Below are 26,368 nucleotides of genomic sequence, written 5' to 3' on the forward strand. Positions count from 1 at the left end.
CTCATAAAATATGACACTGTTATTATGAATAACAGTCTCCATCACTTCAGTGCCTGCAGGTCAGAGTAATGAAAGATGTATGTTTATCTTATGAGATCACATCACACGGCAAACATTTTGACCAAATATATCATCTTGAAGAATCGGTGAAAGCATACATCCAAATAAAGTAATCAAAACGGCAACACGGTGAGGGGTATCTGAAAATCAGAGCAGAGTTTTAACTCACAAACACCTGGTAACAGAAGTGAGGAAACGGAAAACACTTCCTTAAAGTAAGCCTTAAGAACTTTAAAGGTTAAGATTAGTCACAAACAGGTGGTGCATCAATGTCCTTGAGCATCCTGCATTGTTTGAAAATGAGAATGGTCGCTAGTTTCAATCCCTGCTATTTGTACAGATCATATTCAAAATGCATTTTTTTACAACAAACTTGAAAGCCTCCCCTTCATTTTCAGTGTTCATTTGATGTTGATGTTCATGTGGCTGAACGTCACGTCGCGTACGTCGAGCCAAATTGGACACTCTTTTTAAACACTCGGCACTCAGTGTCCACCTTGCTTTTCCTTGGGCGACTCATTTTAATGGAAGGATTCCAGGGGAAGGTTTGTGGGTGGCTTTAGCGTAAAACTGTATCCGAAAACTCGGCGCGCAAATTACAAGAATGCTGTCGTCACAGCCCACGCTCTAAATTCGGCACTGCTACAAATAGAGCGCGAGTGCGCCATTTCCGTACTACTGAGTACGTACACGCACTTGTGAGTGTGCACCGAGCTTTCTGACACGGCTTCCGGTAGTAAATGCGCAGGCGAGTGGTTCCCCATCTACTGGGGAAACACAGTCATTGCAGGCAAAATGACCGGGAAAAAAAAAGTTTAATAATACAATTTATTTAGGGTTGGCGGGCCGGATTAAACGGTCCCGCGGGCCAGATGTGGCCCGCGGGCCGTAGTTTGCCCATACCTGATTTAGTAGATACTCGATGCCTGTGTAGTTTTGTGAGCACAAGTGTCCGTTGTTGGTATTGCCGAGTGAGAGGTGCACAGTCAATTTTCAGGAACTTGGGGATGACGATCCTGGATGACTGCAAGGTTCGACAGGACTGGCTGCAAGACGTGATGATGTGGTAGGACGTTTGCCGGTTCCTTTTTAAATGCCTAATGACACATTGGGCGAATGTGTCAAAGGGGGGTGGGGTTACGTTTGAATGAGTAAGTAGATACATATAAAATTTAATTGTGACATTCAATGCTTTTTCGGATTCACTTGTTTTGGAGGCTTTAACAGGACGTGTCAGAATTCAACAGGCAGCAGTCACAGGAGAAATCGTGCGAGACTGACAGCACGATGAGAAATAAGGAAGATAATTCATAACTCCTGGGGGGAGTGTTGTTGTTTGCTTGTTTGTTTTAGGTTCACGCGGGCCTCTGGATCATAGGAGTAGATACAGGGACGCTCGGAGGTTCTATTGAACACTCCGATGAGACGACGACCACCAATCATCCCCGTGCCCCGGACAACCCCAAAGGAGAAGAATTGTTTGCTGACGACTGGTTATGGAGATGTCGATTACTAGGGAACTCCTGGACGCTGACCGGGGCCTGGGAAGAGACTCTGAGGACGGTGAAGTGGACATAAAGATCTTGGATGGACAGCAGGCCCTGGGCAGTGATCCCAGAGCAATTCACTACTGAACATTCAGTGGAATGGACTTTGCATCGACAGACACATACATATGCAAGGGGGGCAAAACTAAGAGCATTTCAACTTTGCAGTATGCTGTGATATTGTGTCAATATTATGTCCTTCATTACTTTATCAAATGACCACATGCGGCATTGTTTTAATTAGTCACATGACTAAAAAGTTGACATCAGCGTCTGCTGTCCAGAATATCATGTTGGCCCAGCGTGAACAAGATGAGTGGGACCGCCTTGCGTAAATCGCCTACCTGTCTATTGTTTCTTGACGATCCAGAACAAAATACATTTCATTATAACGAACATAGCCAAAGCCGGATGAAGGGCTGTAGTTCTGATAAACTCTGGAATGTAAACTTTCATGCTTTTTGATGGTACTATACTATAATATGTAGGCATATGCTCATTTATAAACATATGTAGTTATTAGGTGATCTTTTTTCCATGAATTCCAATGTTAAAACAGGAGGGAATGTTGGGAATGATATACTTTTTATCATTGGAATCTATGTATCTACTTTTGTGTGCAAGATTCTCCGCAGTATGTGACCATCAGGCCTTGTGAAAATGACTTGGGGGCATATGGCCGGCTAATGACTGGAGTCATTAGCCGCGCTATACAATAAGCCCCACAGTTAGCTAGACATGATCAGATCATGAGATTGTCATGGGATGGCTGAAGCAGACACACAGACTATGTTTTTGTTAAGCTAATGGTCATGAGACGTCCATACTGCTCCGTCCATAAGAGTATCCCCTTTGTTCTGTGGTAATGAGATAACTATGGAATGTACTTCCTGCCTGGGAACCTACCCGATCATGTACACTTGCCCAATTGTTTCTTTCTCAATAAAAAGCTCGGCTAATCTCAAGAAGAGCGCGGATCTCAGCCACACTTGCTGTGTGTTTGGGGTGCGCCCTTCTGCGCAGGAGAAAACGCTAAGCCAAAAAGACCTACCGCCTCTGAGATTGATTTCAGATAAATGTTGTCAACCCAACAGTGTGTTTAAGTTGGTTAGAGAAACTAAGATGAGCAAGGTGTGGCAGTAGAGAAAATAAGGCGTGTGACAGAAAGTTACTAGAACGGTGGCTTGATAGGATGAGAATAAGAGACAACAAATGTTGTGTAGAAGACATTGAAAGATGTCGAATGTGAACATGATGAAGGGCGCAACAGCAAAGTTGGCCTGCCCTTTGAGAGGTTGAGACTGATGAGCGTGCCTGCATTCGCGCGTAGTCGCGGGTCTGGGCTGTGCGCTGGGCCTGTGCTATGCTCGTGTGGGCGGTGGGCCGGCATCATGATTGTTGCAGGAAATGGCCAACCTGTAACCAGTCAACATTGATGCCGCGACCCCCCCTCGCACGGGGGGTGCTATGGCCCGGGCGGGGCAGGGACAGTGTGAGTTTCTCAGTGAATGTTTGATGCAGTGAGATTGAAGGAATGTATATGCTGATGTGGAAGCGCAAATTGTGAGTGGTATTGACCGATAGAAAGTGGCAAAGAAGCTACATGAGAGTTGGATTCGAATCCCTTTGTCTCTGTGTTCTGTGTTCGTGCGTAATCTCTGTAAAATTTGTGTCAGTCTGTCGTCGTTCGTCTCAGCTCTGTGTGCGCGCTTTGAGTATTGGCGTGCGTGCGTGCGTGCGGATGTGTGTGTGTGTGTGTACGTACGGTTGTGTGCGCGCTCGGTGTGTGCGTTTATGTGCACACCCTGTGTGGGTGCAGGCGTGTGAGGAGGAAAACGGCATGGATCAGAGAATGTTCAAGAAAGGGGGGCTAACTCGTAAATAATGAGGAGCTATTGGGAGTAATCTGTTTGTCCTTTCTTTAAGGTTAGGTTAGGTTAGCAACACGAGCAATTTAGAGGTTCAAAAGAGAGACAATTAAAAGAAAATAACATTTTTGATTTGGACAATTGCAGGCTAACAGGAGCATGAGAAAGAAGAGCTGAGAAGTGGGATCCAATTTGATCGGGGGGATTGGAAATTCACTGCACCATATTCTAAGGCACATTTTTGAGCAAGCATGACACAGGTAATAACGTTTGAGAGGTCAAGACAGATCAGGGCAAGATGTCAAACGCAGACCTCGATGAGTTAATTTTGAATAATGATACTGAAGACACAATGTACTGTCGCATTAAATTGGAACTATAGACTAAACGTAGCTCGGAAATAGGATGAGTTGCAGGACTTACAATATAAAGATGAGATCGCTGATACTAGGAGAATTTGACATTTGGTAAACAAACGTTACTAGTGAATTGATGGCAGCAGCTACATTTGGAAATAGTCTTACAAGTTTGATGTCCCAGTCTGTCACTCTCAGTGCCAGGATCCCCGAAACTCGATCCCGAGACTCCGCCTGCAGCCGTGGACGACTACAAAACGGTGCCTGGCTTTGAGGCACCTTTGACCTTTGGCAAGGACAAAGAAAGACTGTTGTTGTGCTTGGAGGGGGCAAGTACACCCCGGAGGAAAGACGACATCCTCGGGGACGAGAAAAGACAGTGAGAAGCGGAGGAACGCACAAAGATGAAAATGGACTCATTTGAACAATGGACTCATTCGAGAGTGATGGATGGGTTGGCTCTGAAGCAACCACAAAAGAACACCAACTTGAGAGTGTGAGGTGCTGCAAAAGAAGTGTTCGACGGCCAAATCGCACTCCTTGCTGTGGCATTACCAAACTGGGTGGAGCTTGGGTCAAGGTGGACAGGAGCTTCATTGTGCACCGAGTTTGACAGAACTGAGGAGATTTGATAAAAAAATGAATAATGCGTAGAGCTACAGAGAAAAGCATCATAGTCAGAGATTGAACAGATTTGGATAAAACGGTAAGAAACAAGAGCGAGATCTGATATTTTGGCTCGTCAGGCTTAAGAAGTAGAAGTCGAGTTAGATACATTTTAGCATAGGACATTTGGACTAAAGTGGATTCAGTCAAGAGGGACAGGGGCATTTTGGCATTTTAACAGGGATTGACAGCAAGGGAGATTGAGGATAGAAGATCTGGACAGCAATGACGTAAATTACATTAAAAACTGCCCATTCTAGGGAGAGGGCTTGGCGCTCCCTGTGTGGAGCTGCAGCTTTGCAGAGGGGGGCAGACCGCGCGAGGGAGTGGATGTAAGCAGTGGAAATAGGTGACGATTTAAGAAAGCAGGGAGAGGTGCTGGATGGTGTGACAGGCAGGATTTTTAGGAAGAGAAAAAGGGGGGAGTGAGACTCGCCAAGAGGGGCAATAAAGAGAAGCAGACTGAGAAACATATTTGAGCTAGACAACAGGAAAAAGGGGGAGAGCCAAATGATGACGTAAAAATCCAGAGGGAATAGTCAGACCCATCTTTATTGAATTTAATTAGGATAATTAATAGAGATCGAGTTTGTAGGAGCAATCTGAGGTTATGGAGGCTCCCCTGACACGCAGGTCCCACAGTCGTCCCCCCAGATAGACATATATGACAATTTGCGATGAATCTGATGGACGAGTTTATGGAAAATTGAATTGGAGATTTTACAATAGGTCATGTTGACAAGTATGTCCAAATGTGAAGAGTTACTATTAGGAGTCAATGTTTGCCTGCACACTAACATACTAACTTTGCTTAGTGTGGGAGGAGAGCTGAGTGATAGATGTGTGTGTCTGCGAGTGTGTGGATGGGTGCGTGCGCATGTGATCATCTATGACTGTGTGTGCGCAGTATGATTGGCCAGAGAGGTCTGAAGTTGAGGTGATGTGTTTGCAATTGAGGATAAAATTCCTCTCACCTGAAGGGGTGGTACAGACTGGAGGGTCTGGAACTAGTAAGTGATGAGTTCTGACCGGAACCATGGCTCAATGATCAATCAGAGGCACCATCGACAACAAAACGGTGTGATGGAGAAGGCCCATTTCAGTGATATGGTCAGACAAGACAAAACTAGTATCGAACAGCAAGACTTTGGACGATTTGTCGTGTGACGACTTTGAGCTCACCCGACGGGGTGACGGACTAGGTGGGCAGTGACCAATTGTTTGACGCTTGAACGTGTTTGCGACAATAGCATGCTCTGCTTTGTTTTTCTGTGTGACTTAATTTTTTTGCAGCATCAGCCACCAGCCAAGGAGCGGATTGCGCGTTGCTTGCGTAACTTGTTTTCATTCTTGCAGGTTGTCGATTGCATTCGTGGAAAGTTTGTGTTGGATTTACAAGAATATGTTAACCCTTGCCCTTTTGGTTTTTATGATGAACTTGTTGATGACGTGGTTTTCAGGACATGATCCGCGGGCACCAGGATTCATTTTATGACTGTTTTTATTTTGATACTTGATGTCTGTTTTTGTGTGTACAAAGGTCCGCTGTCAGCCGGACTATAAGCTCACTGACAGGAGTGCGATGATTTTTGTTTGTGTTGCCGAGTGGTGGACAGTCAAGTTTCAAGGACTTGGGGTGATGGTCCTGGGGCCCAGATGGTAACTAGAGGTTCCGCGGGCCTGGCTACAATGAGTGTGGTGATGAGGGGGGATGCTTTGCAGGTTCCTTTTGATACGTAATGACACATTGGGTGAATGTGTCAAAGGGAGGAGTGGTAAAATAGAAATGGGTGAGTAGGTTTCAATTTGTAATTGTGATATACAAAGTTTTTTCCAAATTCACTTGTTTTCAAGCTTTAACAGGACATGCCAGAATTCACCCAGCAGTGATGGAAGGAGCAGAGGAAGACCAGTGACATCTGGTTGTGGTGTGGTGATGACAAATTATACGATCGCTTGCCGAAGAATGCATCAGGTATCTGTGCCCTCGTGTCGTTGATAATGCCTGTGGTGGTTGTCCCCATTGAAATACAGAATCTCAATTGGAACCTGGAGTCCCCACTGGCGGGGCTCCTGAAGCAAGCCAAAAGAGACGTTTTGCCCCCGTGGTTGAGCGACGACGATCCAACATATATTGACACTATAGGAGTGCCCCGGGGTGTGCCAGATACAGTGGGGGAAATAAGTATTTGACCCCTTGCTGATTTTGCAGGTTTGCCCACTTGCAAAAAATGCAATGATCTATAATTTTAATCATATGTACATTCTAACAGTGAAAGACGGAATCCCAAAGAAAATTCCAGAAAATCACATCATATGAATTTATAAAAAATGATAACCGTCTGATGAGGAAAAACAAGTATTTGAACCCCTGGACAAACAGCATGTTAATATTTTGTAGAAAAGCCATTATTGGCCAGCACAGATGTCAAACGTTTTTTATAGTTGGTGACAAGCTTTGTGCACATTTCGGCAGGGATGTTGGCTCACTCCTCCCTGCAGACAGCCTCCAAATCATTCAGGTTCCGAGGTTGTCGCCTGGCAACTCAAATTTTAAGCTTCCTCCAAAGATTTTCAATTGGATTCAGGTCTGGAGACTGGCTAGGCCACTCCAGAACCTTGATGTGCTTCTTCTTCAGCCACTCTTTTGTTGCTTTGGCGGTGTGCTTAGGATTGTTGTCGTGCTGAAACACCCATCCTCGACCCATCTTCAGCTCTCTCACTGAGGGAAGGAGATGTTGGTCCAGAATTCTACGATACATGGCCCCGTCCATCCTCCCCTCAATACGATGGAGTTGTCCCGTCCCCTTGGCTGAAAAGCACCCCCAACGCATGATGTTGCCACCACCATGCTTGACGGTGGGGATGATGTTCTTTGGGTTGTACTCGGTGTTCTTTGCCCTCCAAACACGACGAGTTGAGTTGAGGCCAAAAAGTACTATTTTGGTCTCATCTGACCACATCACCTTATTCTAGGCCTCTTCTGAGTCGTCCAGGTGCTGAATGGCGAACTTCATGCGGGCCTGTACATGTTTCTTCTTGAGCAGGGGGACCTTGCGTGCGCGGCAGGATTTCAATCCATGACGGCGTAGTGTGTTACCAACCATTTCTTTCGTAACTGTGGTCCCAGCTGCCTTCAGTTGATTCATCAGTTCCCCCCTTGTGGTTTTGGGATGATTCCTCACCATTCGCATGATCAGGGAGACCCCACGAGGTGAGATCTTGTGCGGAGGCCCAGACCGAGGGAGGTTGGCGGTGGTGTACTGCTTCTTCCATTTCCTGATAACTGCACCGACAGTTGGTCTTTTCTCTCCAAGTTGCTTTCGGATTCTCTTGTAGCCCATCCCAGCCTTGTGCAGATCAACAATCTTGTCCCTGATGTCCGTAGAAAGCTCTTTGGTCTTGCCCATGGTGGTGATGTTGGATGCTGGTTGTTTGGGTGTTGACAGGTGTCTTTTATACAGGTAAAGAGGTGAGGCAGGTGTATTTGATGTAGATAATTGGTTGGGATTGGAGCTGTATCTTAAAGAAAGACTAACTGGCTTGTAGGAGCCAGAATACTTGCTGTTTGTCCAGGGGTTCAAATACTTGTTTTTTCTCATCAGACGGTTATCAATTTTTATAAATTCATATGATGTGAATTTCTGGAATTTTCTTTGGGATTCTGTCTCTCACTGTCAGAATGTACATATGATTAAAATAGTAGATCGTTGCATTCTTTGTAAGTGGGCAAACCTGCAAAATCAGCAAGGGGTCAAATACTTATTTCCCCCACTGTAAGTATAAACTCGTTAATCAAGTGTCCTTGGGATTCGAAAGTATCTTCCTATGGATCACCCCCGATAAAAATGTAGACCGTATTAATTATGTTCATTACAATGTCCAACGACTGGGTAATTATACAGCTGAATAATTTGCCGCAGTTCATGAACAATTGGCTGCAACGTTGTACTGTTATCCCGTTCATTCTTTCGTTAAATGCTCTAACACTGCCCCCTAGTGACCGAATTTAGGTTAGGTTTCATTCGTTCATTCATTTCCGGTTACTCGACCCCCACTCAGCCACTACGCAGTTCGTACGCAGCTACCAGACAGTGCACATCGTCGCAGCGGGTTCGTGGCTCAGCCTTGGGGTATCTTAGTCTGTAAGTTATACATTCTAGTTGACTTTCTGTATATGTGTGTTTATAAAATGTACGCTAACATCCTAAGCTCCATTTGCCTGTGAATGCTACGCTAGTATTGCAAATGTGATTGTTTAGCGCTACTTTTGGCTACAATGCTATGCTAGGTTTACGCATGTGACGGTTAGGTAGGCTAATCGTCTCCATTTAAGTTTATATGTTTTCATTTCTACATCTTCTGTGATTTGATGTACATTCTACTGATGCACTGTTGTTGTTGTGTGAATTACAGTTTTACAAATACCTGTACAAGAAATAACTGCCTGTGTGCCAAGTAAAGCAGCTACAAACTACGCGGCCGCAGCGTCCTTTTTCTTCAGTTGTTCACTATCTGTCTAGCCTTGGCAGACGTCACGCCAGCGTGAGGACAGAATAGTAAAAAGACTGTTACCCGGCGGGTTGAACCACAGCAAAAACGACTGTGACCCAGCGTGTTGAAACTCCACAGTAAGAAGACTCTTACAGCATCGGACTGAAACTCCACAGTAAGAAGACTCTCACACAGCGGACTGAAACTCCACAGTAAAAGACTTCATCTACTGATACTAAAACACGCATCCAAACGATACAAGATGGAGCAGCGGAATGAGTTGGTCCAGTCACAAAAGCTCTACGACACCAGATCAATCGCCGTAAGAACGGAGTCTTCAAGGTCCAGCAGGTCCTCAACCAGCTCTGCAGCCACCAAAGCAAGGGCAAGAGCCGAAGCAGCCCTGGTGGAGGCGAAATATGCAGCTCGAGAAGCAGAAATGATGAAAGCAAAGGCTAAAATAGAGGCTGAAGCAGCACAACTGGAGGCCAGTCTGTATGTGCTAAAGACCGAGAGAAGTGCCACAGCAGCGGCAGCTGAAGCAGCAGTCTACGAAGAGGCAGCAGCAATGGAAGACCGCTCTCTCGAAGATCCGACGCAGATCCCTCCGGAGGACAACGCTCAACGCACCAGCGAGTATGTGAAGGCTCACTACGTGACACCGAACGCTCAGCAGCCAGCTCCGTGTCCAAAGCAGCCGCTCAACGCATCGTCGCCAGCACCACGAGCATCGTCGCCAGCACCACCAGCTCCAACCCAGCGGTACCCGCTCACCGACACCGTCACAAACCAGCCTAAGACTCTTGCTAATGATGTAGTTATGTTTGATTATAATACAAATAGATCTGCACATTGTCCTTCAGCTCCAGTGTCTCACACAGCTAGCTTCAGAAATTATCCTTGGGAACCAGCACAAATGACTGATCTTACCAAACATCTCGTTAGAAGAGAACTTGTGAGTTCCGGACTTTTGAAATTTGATGACTGTCCAGAAAACTACTGGGCCTGGAAAACTTCTTTCCAGGATGTGATTAGAGAACTTAATCTAACAGCTAGAGAAGAGATTAATTTGCTTTTAAAGTGGCTTGGCCCCGAATCTTCCACACAAGCCACGCGTATCAGGTCCGCGCATGTTCACAACATTACAGCAGGAGTAGCTATGGTGTGGGAAAGGTTAGATGATACATATGGCTCACCAGAAGTCATTGAGAATGCTCTTTTGTCGAAACTAGAGAACTTCCCTAAAATCTCGAACAAAGATAATCAGCGTCTCAGAGAGTTAGGAGACATTCTTTTAGAGATTCAAGCAGCTAAGTCAGAGGGATATCTTCCTGGTCTATCCTATCTTGACACAGCTAGGGGGGTAAATCCTATTGTCGAGAAGCTTCCTTACGGTCTGCAAGAACGCTGGATATCACTCGGGTCTATGTACAAAGAAGAACACAGGGTGTCCTTTCCACCATTCACTTACTTTGTAAGTTTCATATCCAGACAAGCAAAAACCCGAAACGATCCAAGCTTTGCGTTCTCATCGAACTGCGCTGCAAGTCAGCCAAAACATGAAAGATATCCAAAACAGTATAACAATCCCAGAACAGTTTCAGTGAAGAAGACAGAAGTAACAGCAAAACCTACGAGTAATAGTGTCAAAGGGAACAAAATAGAGGAGCCAGCAGATCAGTGCCCAATACACAATAAACCACATCCTCTATCAAAATGTCGTGGATTTAGGATCAAACCGTTAGATGAGAGGAAAGCTTATCTAAAAGAGAACTCAATCTGTTTTCGCTGTTGCGCTACCACAAAACATGTAGCCAAAGACTGTAAAATCGCTGTGAAATGCAAAGAGTGTGACAGTGACAGACACATCAGTGCGCTACATCCCGGTCCAGCTCCCTGGTCAACTTCTGCTCAAGTAACGGAGCAAGTGCAAGGCGGGGAGTGTGAAAACAGTTTCCCTGAAGTGATCGCAAAATGCACTGAAATCTGTGACAAAGCGCAGGGACTCAGGTCATGTTCTAAAATCTCACTTGTGAATGTGTACCCTGCTGGTCGCCCTGACCAATCTCAGAAAATGTACGTTGTGTTGGATGACCAAAGCAATCGGTCTCTGGCGAAGTCTGAGTTTTTTGAGCTGTTTAATGTCAAATCGGCTCCGTCCACTTATACCTTGAAAACATGTACTGGGGTTAGTGAGGCCACAGGCAGGAAAGCTCACAACTTTGTTGTTTCCTCACTTGATGGTGGCACTCATGTAACTCTTCCACCTCTGCTGGAGTGCGACGCACTGCCAGGTGACCGTAGTGAAATTCCTACGCCTGACGTTGTAGAGTTATTCCCGCATCTCGAACCCATTGCTGGCAAGATCCCACCTTTAGAGCCCAGCACACCTATTTTGCTCTTATTGGGGCGAGATGTTTTAAGTGTTCATAAAGTGCGTGAACAGTACAATGGCCCGCACCACTCACCTTATGCCCAACGATTAGACTTGGGGTGGGTTATTGTGGGTGAAATATGTCTAAATGGAGTACACAGACGGACAAAGGTGAACGTGTACAAAACTAACGTCCTACCAAATGGACGGCCTTCTTTTCTTGAGCCTTGCACAAATGCAATGAAGGTGAAAGAGACATTTGTCATGCCAAAACAGAAGACTAATGCTTTCTGTGACATCGAGACTGCTCCTCTCAGACAGACTGATGCTCTGGGTGTCAATGTCTTTCAAAGAAGTCCTGATGACGACAAACCAGGTTTGTCTATAGAAGACAAAAGGTTCATTGAAATAATGGACAAAGAAATGTACATGGACAATGACAACCACCTTGTGGCGCCTTTGCCTTTTCGTGACCAGCGACCACTTCTTCCCAACAACAGAGGGCAGGCTCTGAAACGCCTCAATGTTCTGAAACGGGCTTTGGATAAAAAACCAGCTATGAGAGAACAGTTCATCGAGTTCATGCAGAGGATATTTGACAATGACCAAGCTGAAAAGGCTCCAGAGTTAACGCCAGGTGAAGAGTGTTGGTACTTACCAATATTTGGTGTGTATCATCCTCAGAAACCGAGCAAGATCCGAGTTGTATTTGACTCGAGCGCCCAGTTTGAGGGTGTCTCACTAAATGATACTCTCCTCAGAGGGCCTGATTTGAACAATACGCTTCTTGGTGTTTTACTGCGCTTCAGAAAGGAACAAGTTGCAGTTACTGTTGATGTAGAACAGATGTTCTATTGCTTTCGAGTGAAGGAATCACACAGAAACTATCTGAGGTTTCTCTGGTTCAAAGACAATGATCCAAACGAAGCCATCACAGAGTTTCGCATGAAAGTCCCAGTTTTTGGGAACAGTCCTTCTCCAGCCATTGCTATCTATGGTCTGAGACGGGCAGCTGAGCTGGGAGAAGAAGAGCATGGATCGAAGACCAAAGCGTTTGTCTTCCGCAATTTCTATGTGGATGATGGACTTGCTTCTGTCTCCAAGGAGAGCGAAGCTGTTGAACTTTTAGAAGATGCAAGACGCATGCTAGCTGAGGCAAACATTAGGCTTCACAAAATCGCGTCTAATGTCGGGCGTGTCATGAATGCATTTCCTCCAGAAGAAAGAGCCACAGATCTTAAAGATTTGGATTTGGATGTGGATCCTCTGCCGCTCCAACGCAGTCTTGGGGTCTGTTGGGATCTAGAACGTGACTGTTTCACCTTTCGAGTTGCAAAGGACACTAAACCTTTCACCCGACGTGGAATACTTTCTGTTGCCAATAGTCTTTATGATCCTCTCGGATTTGCAGCACCTGTGACGATTCAAGGCAAAGCATTGTACAGAGAGTTGACACTTGAACAACAAGATTGGGACGACCCTCTACCATCAGACAAAGAAGCAGAGTGGTTAAAATGGACTGAATCGCTCAGTGTACTAGAAAGTCTACAGATTCAGAGACCCTTTGTTTCCATTACATTATCAGAGACACAAACAAGAGAGCTTTGCATCTTCTCAGATGCTTCGATGATGGCAATAGCAGCTGTTGCTTATCTCAAAGTGTCCGACAGAGGTGGACACTATCAGGTCGGATTTGTCATGGGCAAGTCTAAGCTTGCACCATCTTCTGCTCACACAGTACCTCGCTTGGAACTATGCGCAGCCGTGCTCGCAGTAGAACTGGCTCAGATCATTGTTGGTGAATGTGACATAGAGTTTGACGCAGTAAAGTTTTACACCGACAGTCGAATAGTTCTTGGGTACATTCACAACAGCACTCGCAGATTTTACGTCTATGTGACAAATCGAGTTGCTCAGATTCGTAAATCAAGCCAAACGCAATGAATGGCCACTTGGTACGGTTGTTAAGGCGATTCCTAGCCACGATGGCAGGGTCAGAAAGGTCGAAGTGAAAATCGTACAACACGGTTCCGTCAAAACTTATACCAGACCTATCACAGATGTAATCTTACTCTGTGCTGAAAGTTGAAATAACAATAGTGGTATATTTTTAATATACCAGGCGGGGAGTGTACTGTTATCCCGTTCATTCTTTCGTTAAATGCTCTAACACTGCCCCCTAGTGACCGAATTTAGGTTAGGTTTCATTCGTTCATTCATTTCCGGTTACTCGACCCCCACTCAGCCACTACGCAGTTCGTACGCAGCTACCAGACAGTGCACATCGTCGCAGCGGGTTCGTGGCTCAGCCTTGGGGTATCTTAGTCTGTAAGTTATACATTCTAGTTGACTTTCTGTATATGTGTGTTTATAAAATGTACGCTAACATCCTAAGCTCCATTTGCCTGTGAATGCTACGCTAGTATTGCAAATGTGATTGTTTAGCGCTACTTTTGGCTACAATGCTATGCTAGGTTTACGCATGTGACGGTTAGGTAGGCTAATCGTCTCCATTTAAGTTTATATGTTTTCATTTCTACATCTTCTGTGATTTGATGTACATTCTACTGATGCACTGTTGTTGTTGTGTGAATTACAGTTTTACAAATACCTGTACAAGAAATAACTGCCTGTGTGCCAAGTAAAGCAGCTACAAACTACGCGGCCGCAGCGTCCTTTTTCTTCAGTTGTTCGCTATCTGTCTAGCCTTGGCAGACGTCACGCCAGCGTGAGGACAGAATAAACGTCGTTAATGGCGTTCCAAAATAGAATTGCGTTGGACATGCTATTGGCTAAGGAACATGGTGTGTGTGTGGAATGTTTGGTGATGCATGTTGTACTTTCATCCCAAACAACACGGCACCAGGAGGCCGACTGACCAAGGCGTTGGAAGGACTAAGGACACTGAACAAAAAGATGAAAGATCATTCAGGCGTACACACCGATATTTGGTCTGATTGGATGAAAACGTTCGGAAGCTAGAAAGGCATCATCATGTCTGTGCTAGTTGCTGTAGCTATTTTTACTACAATTATGATTTTATGCGATTGTTGTTGTATTCCATGTATTAGGTCACTCACTGTCCGGTTGATCGAGAAAAGCGTTGGCCCGTTGCCACCGATGGGCCAATATACCCTGGTGACTCAACATGAGCAGCGGGGGGAAGGAAGGACCGACAGCGCGCTGGTAGCTGTTTGCTAGAGTAACGGGTGATGACCTCATAAATGAGGTCATAAGAGGGAATAAAGGGAAATGTGCTTTCAGCAGTTTGCAAACATATTTTTAAGGTTGTGTTAAACTTATAATCATATTAATATAATATCTAGTATTGGAGTGCTCGTGTGGATTGGTGGGTGGCGAAGAATGTGCAGGCAAACTGCATGAACTTGTTTTCTTCGAAGTGTTGTGGAATAGGCCCAGACAGGGAGTACCGGACAAGAACACCTCAAGGTCGGTGAGAAACGAGAACAACAGCACGTCTATGTGGTCGGGCTTCGCAGGGAAAACCCAACCGCCAGATTTCAGCGACACCTAGACGGGGAGGAGATGGCCATCGACCAATCATCTCACAATGTTTTGCATGCTTTAATATTCATATTGTGTTTCTTTAAAACTGGGCAACCCGGAAGAATGTGTCGTCTTTTGGTGGTCACAAAAACGCACGAGTTTTAGTGTGAGGGACCCGGGACCCAGGCCTGTATTAGTGCGCTTTGTCAGGAATAAACAATTGGTAAATTTGGTCTGATTGATCTACTGGTCTTCTCTTTGACAGAACGAACTCGCAAAATTGTTAGGTGCGCCAGTGTGTGGATTAGGACATAGCAATTTATGTGTTAAGTGTTGATCGCAATTTGGAGTCAGATCAATAACTAAAATCCGTAACCTAACACTTGTGACCTTTGTTTGCTAAGCACAGTCGATCCTTTAGCAACATCACTTGCTTTAAGAGCGTCTTTGTGTTTTACGATGGTGCTTATCGTTGATTTTGCCATGCAAAACTCCATAGCTAACTCGGGCACACGCACAGTAGATGCATATTTTGCTATTAATTCTTTCTTAAACTGAACAGTTTTGTGCACTACTTTCCTCTTTTCACCATCAGCAGCTTTACTGCTCCCACTTGCTTCCTTTAATACAATCCTTAAAGTAGTGAAAATACAATAACAACGAACGGAGTCAGTCGTGATCCGGGCCATGCGGTCGGGTTTTCTCGGTACCTCTCAGCTCAGCTCGCGAGGTTCGACCTACAAATTTTTTTTCGACATCGGAAGCAAAAAATTTCTAATTTTTCGTTCGAACTCCGATTTGTTCGAGAACTGGGACGTTCGAAAACCGAGGTTCTGCTGTACTTTGAAATAACTGCATATTGCTCAACTCTGCCAAATATTCACCCCATTTTCAAACGGCTTGGTGTAACCGGTAAATGAGAGATGTTATTATTATGAATTATTAAATATCTCTAAATAATTTTTAAAAATGCTCTCTCTCTCTCTCTCTCTCTCTCTCTATTTATATTGTGGCAGGAGCACACGTCTTTTATTAGAGTGCCGACAAGTGAATAAAAACACAAAGAAAATATTGACAGAAAATACTGCACCTAAATCTATGCTATGGCTATGTAAACATTAGACTGTTCTTTCAATAGAACAAAAAAGTATGACTCTACCTTATAATAATAATAATAATTCATTTAATTTATAAGCGCTTTTCAATAACCCAAAGACGCTTTACAGGGAATAAAAAGAGTGGGGAAGGGGGAAGACACTGCCAGGACAATCGAGGGCACCTCCGACATCCATTTTTTCATTGATTTTCATAATATGTATTACTTGTGCCCTCTCTGCATCCATTATAACCTGGTGATCCTGAAAGGGGGATCCTTCCATCTGTGGTCCCTTCTCAAGGTTTCTCATTTTCCCCTGGCAGGGGTTTTGAGTTTTTCCTTGCCCTTTTGGGAGCTTAAGATCAGGGGATGCTTTGAGAATAATTGTCAATTTTTGGCTATGTGAAGCCCTTTGAGACTGTTTGTGATTTAGGGCTATACAAATAAACTTGACTTGGACGTACGGGGGGTGGGAGGGGGGAGAAACAATAGGATATAGTTAACAACAGGACATCGGTCAGCAGTGCGAAGGAGATGGATGGAGAAGCAGGAGGAGCGGGTGCGGAGGTTGTTGAGGCTGGCAGTAGGGGAGGTGGGGGTGACGAGGGTTGGTAGTCCAGAAAGAGGAGATGGGTGAGCCATCGGGGAAGTGCCGATAAGGCAGGAGGGTCCGGTGGTGGTTTTGGCCAGTTGGCTGTTGGCTAGCTGGCTAACGTAGCTGGAAGTCCGAGGGAGAGGAAACAAGTAGGTGAGAGCGGAGCTGCAGGGATGCGAGGTGGATGAAAGACAACACGGGAAATAAAAAAAATAGACGAGTACACTGAAAACAGGAAAAATGAAAAACAAGTAATGGACACGGTCCGGGACAGAAGCGGCAGTCAACAGGTCTGACGCCAGCGTTGCTCTGACCCGGAAGACAACAGACGGTGGGGGAGGGGATCAAGAGATGATGAACACCAAAAAATGAATTTATGCCGTTCTTTAGCTATCACCATTTGAGAATAGCTTGGTCTCACTCAAATCAGCAAACAGAGAAAATGAGAAAATGAGGTTTTTGTGCAAGACGTATTTTCTGCACAACTGTGACTTTGCCACTAATATTTTTGGTTTAGTGATATCTCAAACATCTCAACAGCCCTTCTTTTCTATAAAACATGAAAAGTTACGTTGTTTCGTGTTTACGACACGTCTCATATATTTAAAGCCTTTTTTTTTTTTGCTTTAAATGTGGCTTCCCTAATCTGCAACTTCTGCTTGATAGTGTCTCACTAACAGTGTGACAATATGAGTGAAAAGGGAGCAACAGCAATGTCTAAATGTTCTATATTAATTTTATATTAATTTATACAAAAATAGTTGCTTAATCAGAGCACAGACATGGCGCACACAGCTTGGGAACTTTTCCATTAAACATAAGGTAGAGCTCATTAACGTCATGACACACTGTTACAAAACATTCAGTAGATAACAAGACATTCTTATGAGGATAGGTTTTTCCTTCTTTTCCCCTCCCTTTTCTTCCCTTCCGTATTCCTGCTTGCGGAGAGTATAAAACCTTCTGATCTGGAGTCTGACGGTGTTATTCTCATCTGCTGAAGTGCACTTGTACTGACTGCCGTGAAGCAACCCGAGATCTTGCAAATAAAGAACCAACTATTATTCCACATCTTTGTTTTCTTTGCTCAACGACAGACATCTTGAACAAAACGCAACAAGTGGTGACCCCGACGCTTTGTCCAGTTGACCGGTTTTAAGACTTCCGTGGGAGAGAGCTTCTTCTGTGGTCTGGAGGCCTGGGGCCCCACCTTTAGAAGGTAAGAAGGCTTTTTCCTTCATAAACTGGCCTCCGCAACGTAGAGGAATTTTTTTTCCCGAACCCAAATTTGATACTTTAATGATTATGTGGAGGTGGTTGTTTCTTTATTCTTTCTTTAGAGACGGCAGGCCGAACGCGATTTAAGTGAACTTGATTGATCTGCATCGAGGGAGTACACAATTCTTTGTGTGTGATATCTAGTTATCATATTAAGTAAAAAACAATTTGTTGGGAGCTAATTTTTGGTTATCCTTTTTCGCAATCTTACATTTTAATGAAATGTTTTCTCATGCATATCGTTGGACACCTGTAGCTGATAAACCAATGACTATTCGCATACGGGGATTAAGGACCCCCCAAAATGTAAACAAGATGGAACTGCATGCTGTCTGCATTGCATTGGAAGACAGTAAATACAATTCTAATAAAACTTTCAAGACTATGATCCAACTTGTGTAGTGTTTACATTAAATTTTACTAAGATAGTTGAACCCTGTCATATTTCCTCATGTATTTCGCAAACTGTAGTCAGCCATACTGGCGTTACCGAGCTTGCTTGCAATTAACCTAGATGGCTAACGTTAACGTGATATTAACGTTAGTGCGTGTAACGTTATTAGGTGGCGTATTTATTTATTTATTTAGGTATTTACAGTGGGAAAGATTGAAGATGGAGTGCTGCATGCATGTGTGCAATCCATGTAAAGAGCCCACTAAAATAATTCCATTTTCAGAGACAAGTTGGGTCAAATTTATTAATTGTACAATGCAGTGGGCTAATTTAGATGTCCAGAGAGTGCAATAGCACAATTTGCTGTTAAAACATTCAATTTAACAGTTAACAGCCCGATTCCAGATGTGCTAGCTAATGCAGTTTACCACAGAGAATGCTACGTGCAATTTGCAAACACATAGAGGCTTGCCCGCAAGAGGAAGGAAAAAAATGACAAAGACCGCAAAAGGTTCGTACCAAATGCACTTTACTTTAAACATATGACACATGATTACTGTATTTTATTTTACTGGACTGGCCGTGAAATTTGCCCTGTTTTTTTCTCTTCAGGAGAAAGCTATCAATATGGGTGTGAGAGACGTGTATTAATCCTGTAACATGGACACAGCATCTTAATCCTGTAACATGGGCACAGCATGTATGAGTCAAGGTCAGATCTAGCCTGGAATATAGAGGAATCAACAGAATGTTGATTTTGTGATGTGTAACTACAGTGCAGGGGTGTCCAGCTCAATCTTTGATCTTGCAAGATTACGATAGACCCCTCAGGCTAGGTTAGATTAGATTAGGCCTAGAAAATATCTGCAGTGTCGTCCAAGGTTGAGCATCTGGAGAAACAGAAAAACAACCAATACATTTTGGAGCATTGCTACTACAATACATAAAGTTAGTCATCAATGAAGACTTCTTTGAGATTGACTGGATGTCACTTCCTCCAGCCCCAGTCGAAATCCTGGAACTTGTGTACTGCTCCTGCAAAAAAAACACAATGTATGAAGGGGAGATGCACGTGCAAATCAGACGTTCTACCTTGTACAGACGTGTGTGTGTTTGGACTGTCTGAACACTGTTAATTACAAATGGTAATGTTGTTATTGTGTTACCAATATAAACGTTCTCTACCACTATGATCCTCTCTTTGGTCTTGCACTACCTACAACATTTGAGTGTAACACCCAACAAGAATGTGAAACAACTATTATTAGGATTGGGTTAGGGTTGTTTGACTAGCATTTGTTAGATTACTATCTGAGAAAGACGGTAAGGCAAAACCAGGAGTTACTGTAGCTACTCTCTGTAACGTAAGTTAGCCATGTGTAATCTCTGAAGCCAAAATTGACTGCATATAAACTGCTGATGACTCCTAACATCCTATCACATTTTAGGGCTTTTCATACTGCACGTTCTTAGCCCCGGGGCTATCTTTAGCCATTTTCAATATGAATTTATATTAAATAAGAACTTACCAAGTGCGAACAAAGTCCATTGTTGTCAATAGAGCGGAGGCAATATTTACTTCCTAGTTCCTGAATTGGAGGAATGCCATTGGGAGAAATCAAGTCACGTGACGTTGTTACAAGTTTTGATTGGTTCTGCAGCAAGGACCCCTTTGCAGCAGTGCCTGTTGCGTTTCGCAATCAAACATTGATTTTCATAAAACAATGACCAAAAAACAACTCCCAACAATCAGAAATGTGTTAATATAAAATCTATGTAGGTCATGTTAAAATGTCACATCCTCCCTACAACCAGATCACTTGGTACCGGTGTGTAAAGTTCACTGTGAGATCCTACACAGGAGGGGTGCTGTGTGTGTTCCAAATCCCACCTTCCTCCGCGGAAGTTCGCCTGTACGCCAAAGTGATGGATATTAGTGAAGCGAAATGTATGGCCTCTATGGGAGGATGCCAACACCGTGCTGTCACAGTCAGTAATGCTACCCCTACCGCCCTAGACTCACAGAAAGAAACCTGTGATCGAACTCTTTTGATTAATCCCAATGTGACTGTGAAGGACGAAAGATGCCACAAGTGGCTTAAACAAAAAGGCTACCTGGAATGAACTACACGTGTTACATCCAAGGAAATGAAACCCACAAATGCATTGAGGACGACTGCCCTCCAGGAGGAAACTGGATGGAGCCTTGAACATCACCACTGAGTGCCAGGATATGTGCTATTTCAAGAGGTGAGGGCTCTCCGACCAACATGGCTGGTGACTTTATGGTCACAAGGGTTATCCAATGCTGCCCGCCAAATGGACAGGAGTGTGTGCACCAGTGCGGGTAACAGACAACACCTGAAGACACAGCATCATCAGATGACAACGGCACACAACTCTTCTGGATGTCGACGCAGGGCTGTTACGACCTTTGATCCCGTCTGGGGTACGAATGTCCCGGACAGGCATAAAGTATGGTCCGTCGGAGACAAAGTCGTTCACGTGCTTTTTCCTTGGATCGGAGTTGGAAAACAATCACTCTTCATCGAGACACTGAACTATCGTTTTCAATTCTTTGTGAATCTCTCGCTGATGGACGAAACAGAGAGATCCAGGCTATTGGACTAATGGTCTTGCAGAACAGGATGGTTCTAGAAGTGAGTAAACCCATCTCACATCCCCTGTGTTTCCAACGAAATCATGTTGATGGAAGAAAAGTGGGAAACGCAATACACTGCATCACCACTGTGAGTCCAGAACCGTTCAACAAGACCTCGTTGAATGCCACATTAGCCCTCAGACATATCCTAGTGGGAGGCAGAAATCCCCACTCATCGAATGAGGATGGTGGCTCTGTGAACGCCGAGGCTACACAGTCCTTCCAGGACAATGGGACGGCACATGTGCGTCCGTATATGTGTCAGATCACACTGTGTTCCTCAGTCTGACACATTTTCAGGAACATCATCAGCGAATGACCCGTGCAGCTGTTGCTCCCACCTTCAGTCCCCGCGACAGTGTCTGGTGCTCAGACGTACCAGATGGATACACAGGACAGAAGGTGGCACTCAGACTTTTCCCATGGGAGAAGATGACACCCACATCGAGTATGCTCTACAAGCCCAACCTCCGTAGAGCTATGTTCCAGGATGGAATTCCAGACAAAGATGTCCATCCCTTTTGGTGGCTGTTTGACGGCAATTGCAAGCAGCTTCTCTTGAAAGTTATAGTTCTTTTAATTGCCATGCTACTATTTCTCTGTACCTTTGCATCGTACATTGTACTTTGTATTCGTCACATGGTGACTAAAATGTTGACATCAGCATTTGCTGTCCAGAATATGATGTTGGTCCGGCATGAACAAGATGACTGTGACCAACTTGCGTAATTTGATGCCGACCCCGTTTTGATGTTGAACATGGCCAAAGCCGGAGGAAGAGCGGTAGTTCTGATAAACTCTAGAATGTGAACTTTCATACTTCATGATGTTGCTGTACTATGTTGTGTATGCATATACTCATGTATATATACAAGTAATGGCTGATGTTTTGTTTTCCAATAGAATCTAATGTTAAACGGGGGAATGTTGGGAAATATGTTATATATTATCATTAGATTCTATATTTCTAATGGAAGATCTTTGCTGCATGTGGCAGTTTGACCTTGTGCCCAAGAATTTCCAACCGATATAGAATGTTAAGAGAACAATGGTGTTTTTCATGGTTCAGGATGCATATGGCTGGAGCCATGAGTCGCTTTAAGCAATGACATCCTGGTTTGAACTATGACATCATTGAGAGCTCGATACTGCTCGCCTTAAGCAATAACATCCTTGTTTTTCTGAAATCATGAGATGAACGTACTTTTGTGAACACAAGAAGGTATACATTTGTCTAAACTCCACCCATTGCATTTATTCAATAAAAAGGGGCTATCCTGTGGCTGGAGCGCGGTTCAGACCACACATCCTGGTGTGTGTCTTGGGCGCCCTCCTGCAGGAGTCGGCCTGATGAAGACAACTCTCGGTCTGACGAAATTCTTTGCGTAAAATGTTGATGAACCCAACAATTACAGTGGTGGCTTGTGTGCTTAAGTTTTGAAGAGAGAGCAACAGTAATGTGTACATACTCCTATTAGTTTATGCGCGACTGTCCAACGCTAAACGACTAGAGTGAAAACCTTAACGCTAGTTATTTGATTAGTTTGACCAATTGAAAGGTGATTGATAATAAGTCATGCTGTTTGATCTTTATGACTGCTTTATTACAGTGTTATGGATAGCTAGGATTGGTTTTTATTCGGAAAGGGGGAAGTTCGCCGGAGCATCTCATCCACACAGCCACAAGTAAAAGAGCATGGCAGGACAGTAATAATGCGATGGATCAGGCAGTACAACCAAAACCAGAGCGACACAGACTTTATGGTTAAAGGGGAAGGGGACGGTGGTACGGCAATCGGGCTGGTGCGCTGGCGCCACTGGGTGGTGGGTGACGGACGGGACGGCGGGTGTAGCGTCTGAGTATGACTTGAGCTGGCTGGCTGAGGGCTGGACACCACCTGGTGGAAAAAGCAGCAGAACGAGCGCACAGCAGGGCAGGGCGTGCGCGCAGTAGGATGCCTGTCATATATTATTTTGTGCAACACCGCAATAACCCTCCATTACTATTACCGTATTTTCTGCACCATAAAGCGCACTTGAAAGCTTTTAATTTGCTCAAAAAACACAGTGCGCCTAATCCGGGGCGCCTTATATATGTCAGGCCGGGAACAAGGCGAAGGACTCGGATGCAGAGTCGTTTCTATCTTGGATTTATTCCAGCAAGCACACAGAGCGAAAGTACAAATCAAATCGCCTCTTGCGAGGGAAAACACGTGGCAAAAAGTACAAACAAAAGGTGTCGCACTGAGGCGAGTCAAAAGGCTAAAAGTACAAATCAAAACGCCTCTTACGAGGGAAAACGCGTAGCAAAAAGTACCAACTAAAGGAGTCGCACTGGGGCGAGACAAAAAGGCGATGGAGACCAAGGCACAAACAAAAGCGTCGCTCGGTGGCGAGACAAAAAGGAGGGTTCTTTCAGAGAGTTCAGGCATCAAGGGATCGCTGGTGGTCGGGACGAGGCAAGACACACTGGCACAAGACAAGGGGAAGACACAGACTAAATACACACAAAAGGGCGGGGACACAGGTGATGACAATTAGTATCGATTACGCAGGTGCACACAATCGGGATCAGGGAAGACAAGACAACCAACACCGAGGAAGGAAACACAAACTGAACCGGAAGGAACGACAAAATAAAACCGGAAGTAAAATTACGACATCGACGAGACAGAAACCCGGAAAAATAAATGCGACCGCATGACAGAACCCCCCCCTTAGGGCCGGATCCCAGACGGCCCAGGAGCCCCAGGGTGAGCCGCATAAAAGTCCTCAAAAAGTCCCGGGTCCAAAATATAACTAGGCGGCACCCATTGCCGCTCCTCCGGCCCATAACCCTCCCAGTCCACCAGGTACTGCCAGCCCCGGCCTCTTCTGCGCACATCCAATAGTTCTTTAACGGTGTAGGCCGTCCCACCTCCCACAGTCCGCGGAGGCGGAGGGGGCGCAGGATCTGGCACCAACGGACTGTCCACCACCGGCTTGACCTTCCCAACGTGAAAGGTGGGGTGGACTGCAAGGGACCTGGGCAAGCGGAGACGCACCGCGGCCGGGTGCACGACCTTGGCGATGGGGAACGGACCCACGAAGCGAGGCGCCAGTTTCCTGGAGTCCCCCCGGTGGGGAAGATCCTTGGCGGATAGCCAGACACGTTGACCTCTCTGGTACACGGGCGCCGGACGTCTCCTCCGGTCAGCCATCCGCTTGACCCGGTCCCCCTGTCGGACCAGCGTGGCCCGAGCCGCCGACCAGACGCGACGACAGCGGCGCACCAAGGCGTGGGCTGAAGACACCGTCACCTCCGGCTCACTGTCAGGGAAGACAGGGGGCTGGTAGCCATACACACACTTGAAGGGGGACATACCTGTAGCCGTGGTGGGCAGGGAGTTGTGGGCATACTCCACCCAGGAGAGGTTCTTGCTCCACGAGGAGGGGTTCTGGGAGACCAGGCAGCGGAGACTTGTCTCCAACTGCTGGTTAATACGTTCCGTCTGTCCGTTTGCCTCCGGGTGATAGCCTGACGTGAGACTCACGGTTGCCCCTATGAGCCTGCAAAACTCCCGCCAAAACCTGGATACGAATTGGGGCCCTCTATCGGAAACAATGTCTTTCGGGAACCCATGAACCCGGAATATGTGGTCCATCATCACGGTGGCCGTTCGTTTAGCGGACGGGAGCTTGGGCAAGGCGATAAAGTGAGCCATCTTTGAAAATCTATCCACCACTGTGAGTATGGTGGTTCGCCCATGCGAGGTCGGAAGCCCGGTGACGAAGTCCATGGATATCTCCGCCCATGGGCGCGAAGGAATGGGTAGGGGATGCAGCAACCCCATACGGGCGCCGTGGGAGTTCTTATTCCGGGCGCAGACGGGACAGGCTGCAACGTATTCATTGACGTCTGCCCTCATGGAGGGCCACCAGAATCGCTGCTGGATTACAAACAGCGTTCGGCGCATGCCCGGATGGCAGGAGAGTCTGGAGGTGTGAGCCCAATGGATGACTTGGGATCGTAATTGAGCAGGGACAAATAGTCGGTTCTCAGGGCAACCACTAGGGGGTGGCTTGTTACCATTGGCCCGCTGTACCCGGCCTTCGATAGGCCAGGTCACTGCTCTAACCAGGCAATGAGAAGGCAGGATGGTTTCGGGCTTCTTAATTTCTGGATCCGAGTTGAAAACACGGGAGAGGGCGTCAGGCTTGGTGTTCTTGGTTCCCGGTCTGTAGGACAGAGTGAAGTTAAAACGATTGAAAAAAAGTGACCAGCGGGCTTGGCGTGAATTCAGTCTCTTAGCTGACTTTATGTATTCTAAATTTTTATGGTCTGTCCAGACCAAAAAAGGCTGCTGTGCTCCCTCTAACCAATGTCTCCATTCTTCTAATGCCAGCTTGACTGCCAACAGTTCGCGATCCCCCACATCATAATTCTGTTCGGCGGGTGTCAGCCGTCGAGACAGGAACGCGCACGGATGGAGCTTGTTGTCGCTCTTGGCCCTCTGTGAAAGGATGGCACCTACTCCTTGATTGGAGGCGTCCACCTCCACCACAAACTGCCGCGACGGATCAGGAAGCGTGAGGATGGGAGCGGTGCTGAAACGGTTCTTTAGCTCCTGGAAGGCCGCCTCCGCCTCTGCTGACCAGCGGAAGGGGACTTTAGGAGACGTGAGCGCGTGCAAGGGAGCCGCTGTGGCACTGAAGCCCTTGATGAACCGCCGATAAAAATTGGCAAAGCCCAGGAATTGCTGCACCTTCCTGCGTGAGTCAGGGGTAGGCCATTCCGTTACCGCGCTTACTTTCGCCGGGTCCATCTCTACCTTGCCCGGGGCTACGATGAAGCCGAGAAAAGAAACGGTGCTCTTGTGGAATTCACTTTTCTCGGCCTTTACGTATAGTTGGTGTTCAAGGAGTCGTTGCAACACCGTCTCGACGTGAACCCTATGGGTCTTCAGATCTGGGGAATAAATCAAAATATCGTCCAAATATACATACACAAACCGGTCCAAACAGTCTCTCAAAACATCGTTTATCATGGCCTGAAACACAGCGGGAGCATTGGTGAGGCCAAATGGCATGACGAGGTATTCAAAATGTCCTCGATGGGTGTTGAACCCTGTCTTCCATTCGTCCCCTTCCCGGATGCGCACCAGATGGTAGGCGTTGCGCAGATCTAACTTTGTGAACACCCGGGCTTGCTGTAATTGGTCGAACACGGTCGACATCAGTGGGAGCGGATACCGATTCTTGATGGTGATCTGATTGAGGGGACTATAATCAATGCAGGGACGTAGGGTGCCGTCCTTCTTGCCCACGAAAAAGAACCCCGCCCCCGCAGGCGACGACGATGGTCGAATCAGTCCTGCTTGCAGGGAGGAGTCTATATATTCATTCAAGGTTTGCTTCTCAGGTCCCGAAAGAGAATAAAGCCTCCCCTTGGGTATAGTTGAACCCGGCAGGAGGTCAATGGCGCAATCATA

General features: G+C 45.8%; 1 long non-coding RNA gene across 1 annotated transcript; it reads right to left on the bottom strand.

Moving 5' to 3' along the window:
• Positions 1-18,747: 18,747 nt before the first annotated feature.
• On the bottom strand, positions 18,748-19,925 carry LOC125981297 (uncharacterized). Its single transcript, XR_007485875.2, has 2 exons — positions 19,765-19,925; positions 18,748-19,270 (listed from the first exon to the last, which is right to left on the bottom strand). It is a non-coding gene; the product is annotated as an uncharacterized lncRNA (long non-coding RNA).
• Between the last annotated feature and the right edge of the window lie 6,443 nt (positions 19,926-26,368).

Source organism: Syngnathus scovelli, chromosome 1, assembly GCF_024217435.2.
Source record: "Syngnathus scovelli strain Florida chromosome 1, RoL_Ssco_1.2, whole genome shotgun sequence".
NCBI classification, from domain to species: Eukaryota; Metazoa; Chordata; class Actinopteri; order Syngnathiformes; family Syngnathidae; genus Syngnathus; species Syngnathus scovelli.